At 42.7% G+C, this 12,616-nt stretch overlaps 1 pseudogene; it reads left to right on the forward strand.

Annotated features, from left to right (window-relative positions):
* Window positions 1-4,635: 4,635 nt before the first annotated feature.
* Window positions 4,636-5,720, forward strand: LOC102858349 (annotated as a pseudogene).
* The last annotated feature ends 6,896 nt before the right edge of the window (window positions 5,721-12,616 follow it).

The following is a 12,616-nucleotide window of genomic DNA, read 5'->3' on the forward strand; positions in this document are numbered from 1 at the left end:
ATGGAGTTGGGTAGGGTAGTGGATAGTAAGTAAGATAAAAAAGATCTTAGGGGAGCTCTGGTGGCCTAATGGCAAGAAGCTGCACTGCAATCCCAGAGGTATGCGGTTCAAATCCACCAGATGCTCTGCTGGAAAAGAAGGGGCAATCTCCTCCTGTACCAGTCAGGTCTGATTTGACGGTACACGTGCAAAAAATAATAAAGTAAAATAAAAATTTAAAAAGATAAAAATATCTTGAGATAATCTTCTGAGATAAACAATATATTCATGTACTGTAGATTATTACAAATACACCATTATACTCTTGAGTAAGAAGGTGATGCATTCCAAGAAAAAAGATTAAACTCCCTTAAAGGTTCTGTTCTAGGCCATATTCATCAGCATTCCCCCTTGTGCTGGGAAAGTACTAACCGACTCTTAGAAACAGTGCCACATAGAATATACTTTTGGTTCCTGGGTCACAGAGCATCTGCCAGAAACTAGACACACCAACATTTGAGAAAGTGTAGTTAGTGTTATGCAGCCACACCCAGAGAGAGTCTAGGACCCCACATAGATTTCAAGTATTAGTGTCCTAAAGTCACTTGGAAAGTCTACCAGAAAGACATATTCTTGAGCCTCATTTCAGAAGATTTTAATAGGTCCAGTGGGGGTCTCTGGTGGCCTAGTGGTAAAAAGCTGCGCTGCGATATCAAAAGCATATGGGTCAAATCCACCAGCTGCTCTGTAGAAGGAGGATGGGCAATCTCCTCCTGTGCAGTTAACTGCCTCTGAAAACGGAGGGTGAGCTGCAGGTCAGTTCCAATTCAATGGTCCTCAACAACAACAGAGGAGCCTGGGTACCTGCTTTTTAAAGAAGTATCATAATTGATTCTTATGCGGGGTGTATTCAGACCTTGCTTTAAGAAAATGACCTATCATTAGGATTTCTTTGGAAGTGTTCTTTTTTTTTGGGGGGGGGGTTTTCATTCATTCATTGTTGCACTGTGGAAGTGTTCTTAATTACTATTATTCTATTAAGATGTAAATTTTAAATGTTTAACTGTTTTTCCAAAGCTAAATATACTATCTTTTGAGTTAATCTGAAAACTTCTGGGGTTTTTTTTTTTTTTAGTTTTGTTTCATTTTAATCATATATGTTACCACTATGTGCACTAACGTGCTCTGCAATATATTGCTAGAAAGAAAGAGACTTGAGATGAGTTCTTCTGTTGTTTTCTATTCCTAATATTTTTATGGACTTTTTTTACAATCATTGACCTAGAGGTGATCCTGAGGTCTGAAATCTTTTTTACCTTCTCTATATTTTTCATGACATTAAAGAAATTGATCCTATCTGCTCTCATTCTTCTATTTTATTGTTATTGTTGTTATGTGCTGTCAAGTCGCCTGCGACTTATAGCAACCCTGTGTGTACAACAGCCCTAAACTCCTCTCTGTCCCTTGCCAATCTCATTGTCTCAGGCACACTCATTACCCTAGTCACTGAATCAATCCATCTCATAGAGGGTCTTCCTCTCCTGCGCTGTCCCTTCACCCTCCCAAGCATGACGTTCCTCTCCAAGGTCTGGTCCCTCCTTGCAGCTTGTCCAAAGTAAGTCAGATGAAGCTTCAGAATCCTTGCCTCCAAGGAGCAGCCTGCTTTAACCTTCTCTAAGACAAACCTGTTTGTTCTCCTAGCTGTTCTCCCGTTGACTGTCTCTAACCTCATTCAACTTTTCTTCAATCTCAGCAAATGGAACATCACCACATTCCAGGTGTAGAGATGCCCTGTTTAGCGTCATACCAATTTTCAAGACAAATCAACAGATATAAAAGATAGTAAACTAGTTGGATTCATTTTTCCACAGAATAATTTCCGAGAATGCTTTTAATTATTTCTTATATTTCGTGAGTTGGTCTTAGATACATATTTCGCTTTACATATGATACCCTCCTTTGCCTACATGACAGCTTTTCTCCCCTATCACCTTTCATTCTGCTTAGGGCACCTTCTTTAGTCTTCACTGATGTGTAAGTGCTTTTAATGACTATTGCAGAAAGGTTGGCAAAGTCAGCTTTCCTTTTTTCCTTTTTTTTTAATATGTGTATCGTCAAATTGGATCTGACTGGTTCAGGAGGCGATTGTTCCTCCTTCTTCAGCAGAGCATCTGGTGGATTTGAACCACTCACCTCTGGAATTGCAGTGCAGTTTCCTGCCACTAGGCCACCAGAGCTCGCCAAAAATTAGCTTTTCAAGGTGGACAGAAGTTTAGCAAAGAAGTATCTCCTTTAATGGCTAATTAGCTTCCAGTTCCCTATTTTTCTACTTCAGAGTCATGTTTATAAGAACACAAATATTAAATCAAGAGTTCCAGAGCCTTCGTACTCACCCTAGAAGGAGGAAAAGGAAAACAGACTCCATCCTATAGCCACAGTTCACTTTCAGACAGGTTGAACTTCAAATGCTCACATATGTAACAGGATGAGCCTTTGAGAGAGAAATTTGATTTCTCATATTTCCTTGAGTCTCTAGACATTTGAAAGGAATCTAACCACAAACTCTTAGAAGTTTTAATTCTACCCATCTGGTCCACATATGCACAACAAATTAGGTTATAAGCAGGGAGGGGTTCCCCTGGGCAAAATAATCCCCCGGGTCCTTCTTTTTTCCTAATGCCAATTATAAAAACAGTTCACCTACCTGTGGTGGTTTTTGCAGTAAAGCTCCAATGAACTATTTCCTCTCTAGGGGAAAGCCCTATCAGCAGTCTTGTCAAAGTGCAGTCACATGCCACAGTCCCCTCATCACTAGGAAACAGCCACAAGGTAGAAATCAGCACCCCAAGAGAGTCGTGCATTTGAATCGTTGTCAGCTCTGAGTTCACTAAAAAAGGGAGGAGGATATACATATATAGTGAGAGAGATGTTTTCTTCTACAATAGTATTTAATAACTGCAGATAAACATTTTTAGGACTCCGAGCTTCATCATTTTTTTAGACATGTTTTTAGGTAGGTTGAATCAGCAAAGACTCCATTGCACCTTTTTAAAAGCCATTTTCCCCTCCAGTCTCCTGCCCTCCTACTTTGGATCCATGTTTTTTTTAAAAAAAAAAACACAAATATTAAATCAATTGTTTGAGAGCCTCCATCTACACCCTGGGTGGGTGGTGGTTGTGTGCTGTTGAGTCGACTGTGAGTCATAGGGATCTTATGAACAACAGCTCTGAACCTTGACCTATCTTGCATCATCCTCAAGATCTCCCACATGCTAGAGGTCATTGTTTTAGTCACTTTGTCAATTCATCCTGTACAGGGATTCTGGGGGTGGGGGGGGGGGGGGAGCGGGGGAAACCCAGCCACAGACTCACAAATTAATAAAAAGAGTTGCTGAAATGGTTTACATAAAAGTGTTAATCAAATGTGTGATTATTCGGCCCAACTTGTCCTGGTGGTTCAGTTGTTAAAGTGCTTAACTGCTTTATCAAGAGCTCTGTGGTTTGAAATCACCTTGGTGGGAGAAGGACGTGGTGGTGTGCACACATCAACATTTACAGCCTCAGAAACCCTGTGAGCAGTTGTACTCTATCTTACAGGGTTGTTGTGAGTCAGAATCAACTCTCTGACAATGCAGCTGGCTTTGGGTTTCTAGCACAGTGTTCTTCCACTCACATAACCTACAAGTCATGTCGTAGACCTGTGAATCAGACAAGTTCAAATTTCAAATTCTAACATCTTTTGCCTACATAAACTGAAACAATAACTTTTTATTGCCAGATTTTTTCCCAGGACTTCTGTGCCTGGTTCTTCACTTGTTATTCTTGAATTGACCAACTATGCACACAGCTCGGGTGTCAGAGCCTAGCACGGCTATGCCTTCGTTTACCCTACACTATGATTGACATCCTTTGGGCATATTGCCAGAAGGGGCCATTCCTTAGAGAGGGACATCATGTTTGGAACAGTGAAGGGACAGCACAGGAGAAGACCCCAGATAAGGTGGTTTGACTTAGTGTCTGGAGTGATGGGTGTAGGTGTGTAAGAGACAGTGAAATTGGCTCAAGATAGGCAGGGTTCAGAGCTGTTGTACAAAATAGGGTCACTATATGTCTCAGGAGACTCAATGGCACACAACAATAACCACCTGATTGTTATTCTGGGAACTTCTGGAAATTCAAGCTGCATTCAGAAGAGGTTGTGATGTGAGGAATATCATTGCTGATGTGAGGTGGATTTTTAATGAAAGCAGAGGATAGCAGAAAGTATTTATTTGTATTTTATTGAGTATACATACAAAGGCTGTGTGTATCCCAGCACATTTAACTGTCTTTATATGAAACCTATACACAGACCAAGAAGCAGTTGTCCAAACAGAGCAACAGAACGTTATATGATTTAAATTCAGGAAAGGTGTACATCAGGGTTGTATGTTTTTTCCATACTTAACTCAGTCTGTATGCTGAACAAATAATTTGAGGTGAACTATAGGAAGAACCAGGATGGAGGAAGACTCAACAATCTGCAGTATGCAGATGAAACAATCCTACTCGCTAGTAGTGAAGATTTGAAGAACTTGCTGTACAAAACGAACACTATGTGGGGGTCAGAGTGAAACCTGGGGTGAGTGGCCTAAGAATCCAGATCCAGGAGAAGACATGGCTGCCAAGATGTTGGAGTCCATTGGCAAGTTCCACTTGGCCTTAACGATTGTGAGAAAGAAGAGTGGTGAACTCTGCCTTGAAGAAAGCCAAAGAGCTTATTAAGGGGTCTCCAGGGTGGGATTCCTTGGTCTGCATAGAAAGAGATAGGCAGAGAGCCGAACCAGGGAATGCCACACCCAGTAGTAGATCAGGGCAGGTTTTACAGTGAAGGTCTTTAGGGAGGGAAGAGAGGGACATTCCATTGTAGTTTAGTCAAGTGGGTGGTCCTCCAAGGAGGGAAGGGAGGGGCACTCCATGGTAATTGAGGCTGTTCACTCCCTTTGTGGACCTGTTGATATTCCTTGAATTCTTTGCTCTTTCTTTGGCCTTGGTCCTCTGCCTGATAGTACAATGCAGATGCGGGGCACAGAACTGTACCGTGAGAGTGATTACTGGTAGCAAAGATTTACAGAATGTCAGTATCATATTGCGGATCCTCTTCGGGCCTGTTGCTAGCCAGCTGCCTCGAATCTACACCAGCATCAGGGACGATTATAATGAGCGAGTGCTGGCATCCCTCACGACAGAGATCCTCAAGTGGGTGGTGGTTCGCTTTGATGCTGGACAACTAATCACACAGAAGAGAGCTGGTCTCCAGACAGGTGAGCGATGACCTCAGAGAGTGAGTTGCCACCTCTGGGCTCATCCTGGATGATCCTTGACGCATCTGACCTTCGGGAAGGAGTTCACAGAAGGAGTAGAAGCCAAACAGGTAGGTGGCTCAGCAGGAAGCAGAGGCCAGATTTGTGGTGGAAAAGGCCGAGCAGCAGAAGACCGCCATCATTTCAACCGAGGGTGATGCAAGGGTGGAGGAGCTGATCGCCAGTTCACTGGCCACCGCGGGCGACGACCTGATTGAACTGCGCAAGTTGGAATCTGCAGAGGACATTGCCTACCAGCTCTCCTGCTCTCGGAACATCACCTACCAGCTGAACAGGCAGTCAATGCTGCTGCAGCTACCCCAGGGAGACCGCATGCCCACTTGGTTCTCACCACAGCCTGCATTCTGCCCCAGCCCAGAAATCACTGAAATTTCATGATTGGCTTAGATAAGTGACTAAAATAAAATCACTTCAGATCTTCAATTTTTCTACCAAATGAAACGCTTTCATTCTTTGCATATCCGTCTGCTTTTTTATCTACCCTTCTTAAACCCACTACCAAAAATTGCTAATTTGGGGCCTGGAGGCATTTCAGTCTCAGGAGTGGGGGGAGGGGGGTATTGGTTGGCAGAAGAAAGGGCAGCTTGTAATTGGCTGGGAGCAATTGCTGGTTTATGTTAATTTGTAGCCTCAGTTATAATCTAGGGAAGATTTGAGAAAGATGGCACTCGGGCCTAGCGGAGAAAGCAGCCCCCAGTGTTCAGCGATTACAGCAAACCAGCTGAAGACATACTGGGAGGGTCAGAGAGAAAGTAGACTCTTATGAGGCTGACTCTCATTAACTGTGGGGCCAGTGGAAGCAGGTGTGTGCGTAACAGGGCATGGATGGATTTGCCTCCAGTGAGGTGGGTGGGCTTGATCTTGCTACCCTCCAGGGCCCTAAACACTGAGATGGAGTTGGATAAATCAGAGAGGAGGCCTGGACTGAGATGTGAGGCCACAGAAGCTTCTGCTGCATCTTCCGATGCATCCCCTCAAATGCTCAATGGAATTTCAGCGTGAAGGATTGCATCCTGCCAAAGTCACTCATATCTGCCAAAGTCGTGTGTGTCCTGACTTTTCGGCTTGCTCACTCAGAACTGCCCTTCTAGAAAGCTCAGTGCCCGCATGTTCAAGGGAACAAAGCGTGGGGGGAAAAAGAAATATGTGTAAATTGTCAATAAAACACACCTGGACCTTAAAAAAAAAATTAAAGACTGTACTTTCAATATGGATTACATCTCAACATTAAGAAAAGAAAAATCCTCACTGTTGGACCAATAGGCAACATCATGATATATGGGGGGGGGAAGATTAAAGTTATCAGTGATTTCATTTTACTTGGATCAAGAAATTTAAAAAAATATTTTGCACTGGGAAAATCTACTTTCAAATCTACTCTCCAAGATGTTAAAAAGCCCAGCGTTTTAATTTGAAAACTAAGGTCTGTATGAGCCAAGCCATGATGTTTTTAATTGCTTTGTATACATCTGAAAGTCGGACAGTTAATAAGAAGACCAAAGAAGGAATGGTGACTCTGAATGGTGGCTTTGGCAGAGAGTACTGAATATTCCATGGACCGCCAAAAGCTTTGTCTTGGTGAAAGTGCAACCAGCGTACTCCTTAGAGGTAAGGATGGTGAAACTCATATACTTTGGGTATGTTGTCAGGAGGGAGTCAATTCTTGGAAAAAGGTGTCATGCTAAGAAAGGTGGAGGGTCAGTAAAGGAGAGGAAGACCCTCTGAAAGATAGATTGGCACAGTGACGGTAACAATGGGCTCAAGCTTAGTGGAGATCACAAGAATGTGGCATGATAGATCAGGGTTTAGATCTGTTGTTTATAGGGTTGCTATGAATACAGTACATAGGTTTTCGGAGGCCTGCTATTTCAGAAGTGGATGCCCAATCCTTCCTCCTAGTCTGTCTTAATCTGAATGTTCAGATTTATAGAAGTATCAGGCAGACCAGCATTTTATAGAAAAGTGAAAGATATATCCCTTATTGTGGAGTTAACCATTAGTATCAGTGTTGTCCCTGCCTTTGGCACACGTGTCTTTACCCACTTACCTCCCTGCTCCACCATCCACCAGGATACCCATCCACTTCTACCCACTCCCTTCAACATCGCTCTCCCATTGTCCAGCCCTTGATCTGATAGCTTATATCTGAAGCTTCCTTGGCTTCAGGATGGATGGTAAAGAGATTGGGATTGTTCACAGCTTTAGTTTGCTTGGCTCCACAGTCCACACTCTTGGCACCAGTAGCCAGGAAATTAAAAGACATATTGCCATGGGAAAGTCTGCTGTTAGGGACCTCTCCAAAGTACTGAAGAGCAATGGTCTCTTTCTGGAGACTAAGGTGCGCCTGATACATGCCATGGTCTTTGCTATCACTTGTTATGCATCAGAGAGTTGGAGAGTGACTAAGGAAGATAGACGAATTGATGCCTTTGAGCTGTGGTGCTGGAGAAGAGTATTCAGAGTACCATGGACTGCTAGGAAAACAAACAGATTCATCCTGGAAAGGGTTAAACCGGGTGGCTCCTTGAAGGCAAGAATTCTGAGGCTCCATCTAACATACTTGGGACATGTTGTAAGGAGAGACCGGTCCTTGGAGAAGGACATCATGCTTGGTATGGTGGAGGGACAGTGCAGGAGGGGAAGGCCCTCTATGAGGTGGATTGATTCAATGACTGGGGTAATAGGGATGGGTGTGTCGGAGACAGTACGATTGGCACAGGACAGAGCAGAGTTTAGCGCTGTTGTAAATAGGGTCGCCATGAGTCACAAGCAACTCGGTGGCACATAACAACAATATAAATTACAGTTGACTTAAAGGCATTTAACAACAACAGTATTGCCCTGATAAGCTCTGTTGGTGGAGTCCCTAGCATGTTGCTTTGCTAATTGAAAGGCCTTGCATCTCTGGCAGTTTGAATGTACCAGTGGCATTGTGGGAGAAAGATGTACAGTCTCCAGTTAAGATTAGAGCTCAGCAAAAAAAGGAAAAAAAAAAGATTAGAGCTCAGCAAACTCAATGGAAGTTCACTATGAGTCTGACTTGACAGCAATGTGTTATTACTATTGTATTCAATGAGAGCACCATGAAGCAAAAAATGTGAAACATCATATTCTTCCTCCATTCTCATTTTCTTTTCCCCACCAGCCTCCTCCACTTTTAAATTTTTCTCTTATGGTAATTGCATTTTATTTAAGAGTATCTAACTTCTCCTCTGAAAAGGGGGGGGAGGGCAGGAGTACCAAACATTAACACAGAGCCATACAAATATGTTGTTGTGTGCTATCAAGTCTGCTGTGACTCATGGCAATCCTATGAACAACAGATCTGAAGTTTACCTTATCCTGTGCCATCCTTACCATCTCCAGCATACTTGAGTGTATTATTACAGTCACCATGTCAGCACTCTTGTTGTGTGTTTTCCTATATTATGCTAACTCTCCACCTTTCCAAGCATGATGTCCTACAAGGACTGGTTCCTGGTAACAACATGCCCAAAGTATGTGAGACAGTGTTTCATCATCTTCCGTCCAAGGAGCACCTGGTTTCACTTTCTCCAAGACAGATCTGTTTGTCTTTTTGGCAGTCCATGAGATATTCAGAAATCTTCTCCAACACCACAACTAGTACCATGCACATATAGGACCTTGCACAGCTATTTTTATATTAATAAGTCCTCTCAGTTTTTCCTCGTTTGTTGCTGAAGCTGACTCATAACTGAGGCTTTGTTGGATTTCTAAGGCTGTAAATCCCACTGGAGGAAATCTCCCATCTTTCCCCAGAGAAGTCACTGGTGGGTGGATTTGCACTGCCGGAAGAGAGGTGCAGTCTTCAGGTTAGCAGCACAGCTGTCTGGGAATCACACGCCACCAGCGTTCCTCTGCTGGCAGTGAAGCACATTCCCTAGTTTCCCTTCAGTAGCCTCCCCGACTAGAATGCCAACTTTCCCCCCACCCCACTAGTTTATTTACAAAATCCTAATACAAATTTGAACAAATTCTTTCAATTTCCCCCACACACCCCCACCCACCAAATTGTACAACCCCATGATTAATCTCCCCCTTCCTGCACATCCTCATCCCTCTGTTTCTAGCCTCTCCCACCCCTCTTGGATCCTTATACTCATTCTGCAATAACAGTCTTATACAATATTTATCCTTGTGGGACTGAGTTTACTCAGCATAATGTTCTCCGGTCCCTACAAGGAGGGATAGCAATAACAAAGTTATTGCTCCAGCATGCTGCATAGTATTCTGTTGTGTGAAGGTACCATAATTTCTCAATCCATCTGTTTGTGGTTGGACATTTGGGCTGTTTAATGCTGCTATGAACATTGGTGTACAAATCTTAGTTTGTACCTCAGTTCTCATTTTCTCAAGGTATATTCCAAGTAGTAGAGTAGCTGGGTCATATGGAATTTATGTTCCGCTTTTTGAGGAAGTACCAAATTGCCTTCCAGAATGGTTGCACCATTTTACAATCCCACCAACAATGTGTAAGAGTTCCTTTCTTGCCACATCCTCTAACATCTATTCCTTGCTGCCCTGATAAACTTTGTGACTCTTACTGGAGTGAGATGTTTCTTTTTGATCATCATTTAGGTCTCAGACTGCCTTCCATAAATAGTTACCATGATTATAGAAAGCATCACACAGCTTTGACTTTATTATCTTTCACACATTTCTTCTGTATGAGCTGTTTATTAACCTGCAATCCAGGGAAACTTTAGGGTACAAACTATATGGGTTTGAGAAGTCTCAGGTACATAGTTCCAGTTCCCCATATCACCTCTGTATATGGTTGTCCTCCAGTAGCTTGTAGAACTCTAATGGCTTGTTGTATGTGTTGTGTACCATAGAGTCAGAACCGACTCATAGGTGACCCTCTGGCTGGTTTTCTGAGGCAGTTAATCGCATGGGAGGAGATTGTTCATTCTTCTCCCACAGAGCAGCTGGTGGCCTTGAACTGCCTGCCTTCAGGATTACAACACAGCTTCTTGCCACTAGGACACCAGAGCTCCACCTGGTGGCTTAGAGGTAAGGAATTGTGCTGGTGATTCCACCACCACTTCATGGGAGAAAGATGGGCAATCAACTCTTGTGTGATTTATTGCTTCTGAAGACCCACTGAGTCTGCTATGGGTTGGTTCCAATTCTACAGTACACAACAACCAGTAGCTTAGACCTTTCTGTTATTCTTTCCTCTGTATTCCATCCTCATGTTTAAAACCATATCTACCCCATTTAGTCTCTAGTCTTTCAGAAAATCGAACATTTTTCTCAAGGTGTTGAGTTCCTAGTTTCTAAGGGGGGAAAATGCTCTCCTTATAGTCACCTGAATTCCAACATTGCAACATATCTGAACTTCTCAGCACTGATTTCTTTCTGGAAACACAACACCTTGACTACACCCTTTATGTTTGCCCTTACCTTACCTCTATATTTAGAAAATACACACAGCCCTCAGCTGCTCTTGAGTCAATTCTGACTCATGATGACCTCATGTATTGCATAGCACAACTATGCCTCAGAATTGTGACATGTAAATTTCACATCAGCCTTCCTTTCATAAATGCATCTTTCAATATTGACAACAAGCTCCTAATTTATTTAGAACCTTTTATTTCACACGAATCCCATGCCATTTCTGGGTTTTACCCTGGATTCCAAAGAAATCACTGAAGCATTTTTGTTCTGTTTTTGGTGTGTTGTTGATAGGTGCTGTCGAGTTAAGTAAGACTCATAGTGACCCTATGAACAACAAGCCCGAAACCCGTCCAATTCTGGGCCACGGTCATCACTTCTGACACATATGAGTCCATCCCGTTGCTGCAGTCACCATGTCTATCTATCTCTATTGAAGATCTTCCTCTCTTTCATTGACCTTCCACCTTTCCAAGCATGATGGCCCTTTCCAAGGAATAGCCTCACTTACTTTTTTTTTTTAACCCCAACTAACTAAGGGGCCAAAAAAAGAAAAAAAAAGCAACCCTATCTCTGCCTCCAAGGAGTACTCTGGCTGCACTTTCCCAACATATGTCTGCTTGTTCTTTTGGCAGTCCATGGAACATTCAGTGCTCTTTTCCAACATCACAACTCAAAGGCATCAATTCTTCTTCTGCTGTCATCCTTATTCATTATCCTGCTCTCAGATGCATAGCAAGTGATTGAAAAGAATCAGGTGCACCTTAGCCTTCAAGCTGACATTATTACTTTTAAGTATTTTTGAAGGTCCCTGACAGTGAACTTGCGCAATGCAATGTCTCCTGATCTCTTGACTGTTAGTACTTAGTGGCAAATAATAACATTGCCAACCCAAATGTATGTGGTTTGAATCCACCAGCTGGTTTTCTGGAGAAAGATGGGCACTCTCCTCCCATGCGATTTATTGCCTTTGAAAACCCACTGGAGTGTCAGCTATGGGTCAATTCCAACTCAACGGTACACAACAACAACAACAATAACAACAACAACAATAATTTTGTATTGAAATGATGGAATTTAGTGATGACAGAGAGAGGAATTTCTTACCTACCTTGGAGCAAAGGTTAATTCCCTTTATGCATAAGAGAAATAAAGCATAGAAGAGTTGTATGGTTTGTTCATCATAGTTGTTAGCTATCATACAGTCAACTCCAATTCATGAAAACCCCATTGGAAAGAGAGTTGGTGTGGTCTTAAGGTGATTGTAATTTGCCCAGGACTTTCATAGTTTTAGTGCTGAAAAACTACATTGCAGGACACCTCTCAGTCCAGGTAATCAGGGCAGTTGGTGATCCTATCTGATCTTTAAACCCTGGATCTCCATAAAGTTTCTTGGCCATGGTTTCTTGGCCTGGTCCCGCTGCCTGGCCTTTCATTCTCCAAGACACTTGCTCTCTAATGAACTGATATATCAGAGCTTAACAAGCCATTCAGGACTGATAGTGGTGGTTTAATGTTTCTTCTAAAGGATATTACTTGTCTGGACCTTGGTTAAATTTCTGTATCTTATCCATGTGTCTGCAGTGCAACCTGGCTCATTCTGTCCAGCTTGACTCTTTCTGTCTTTCTGTCTAAAGAGCAGAAAATGATAAAAGAACTATGAAATATCTCAGAATAGCAAAATTTAACAGAACAGCAAGCAACAAATGCTGGTGAGGTTGTGGAGAGATTGGAACCCTTATTCACTGTTGGTGGGAGTGTAAAATGGTGCAGCCACTGTGGAAGGCGGTATGGCGCTTTCTCAAAAAGTTGCAAATAGAGATACCATTTGACCCAGCAATTCCACTACTGGG

This window comes from Elephantulus edwardii, unplaced genomic scaffold (assembly GCF_000299155.1).
Source record: "Elephantulus edwardii isolate Elephantulus edwardi_28Jun2011 unplaced genomic scaffold, EleEdw1.0 scaffold00063, whole genome shotgun sequence".
NCBI classification, from domain to species: Eukaryota; Metazoa; Chordata; class Mammalia; order Macroscelidea; family Macroscelididae; genus Elephantulus; species Elephantulus edwardii.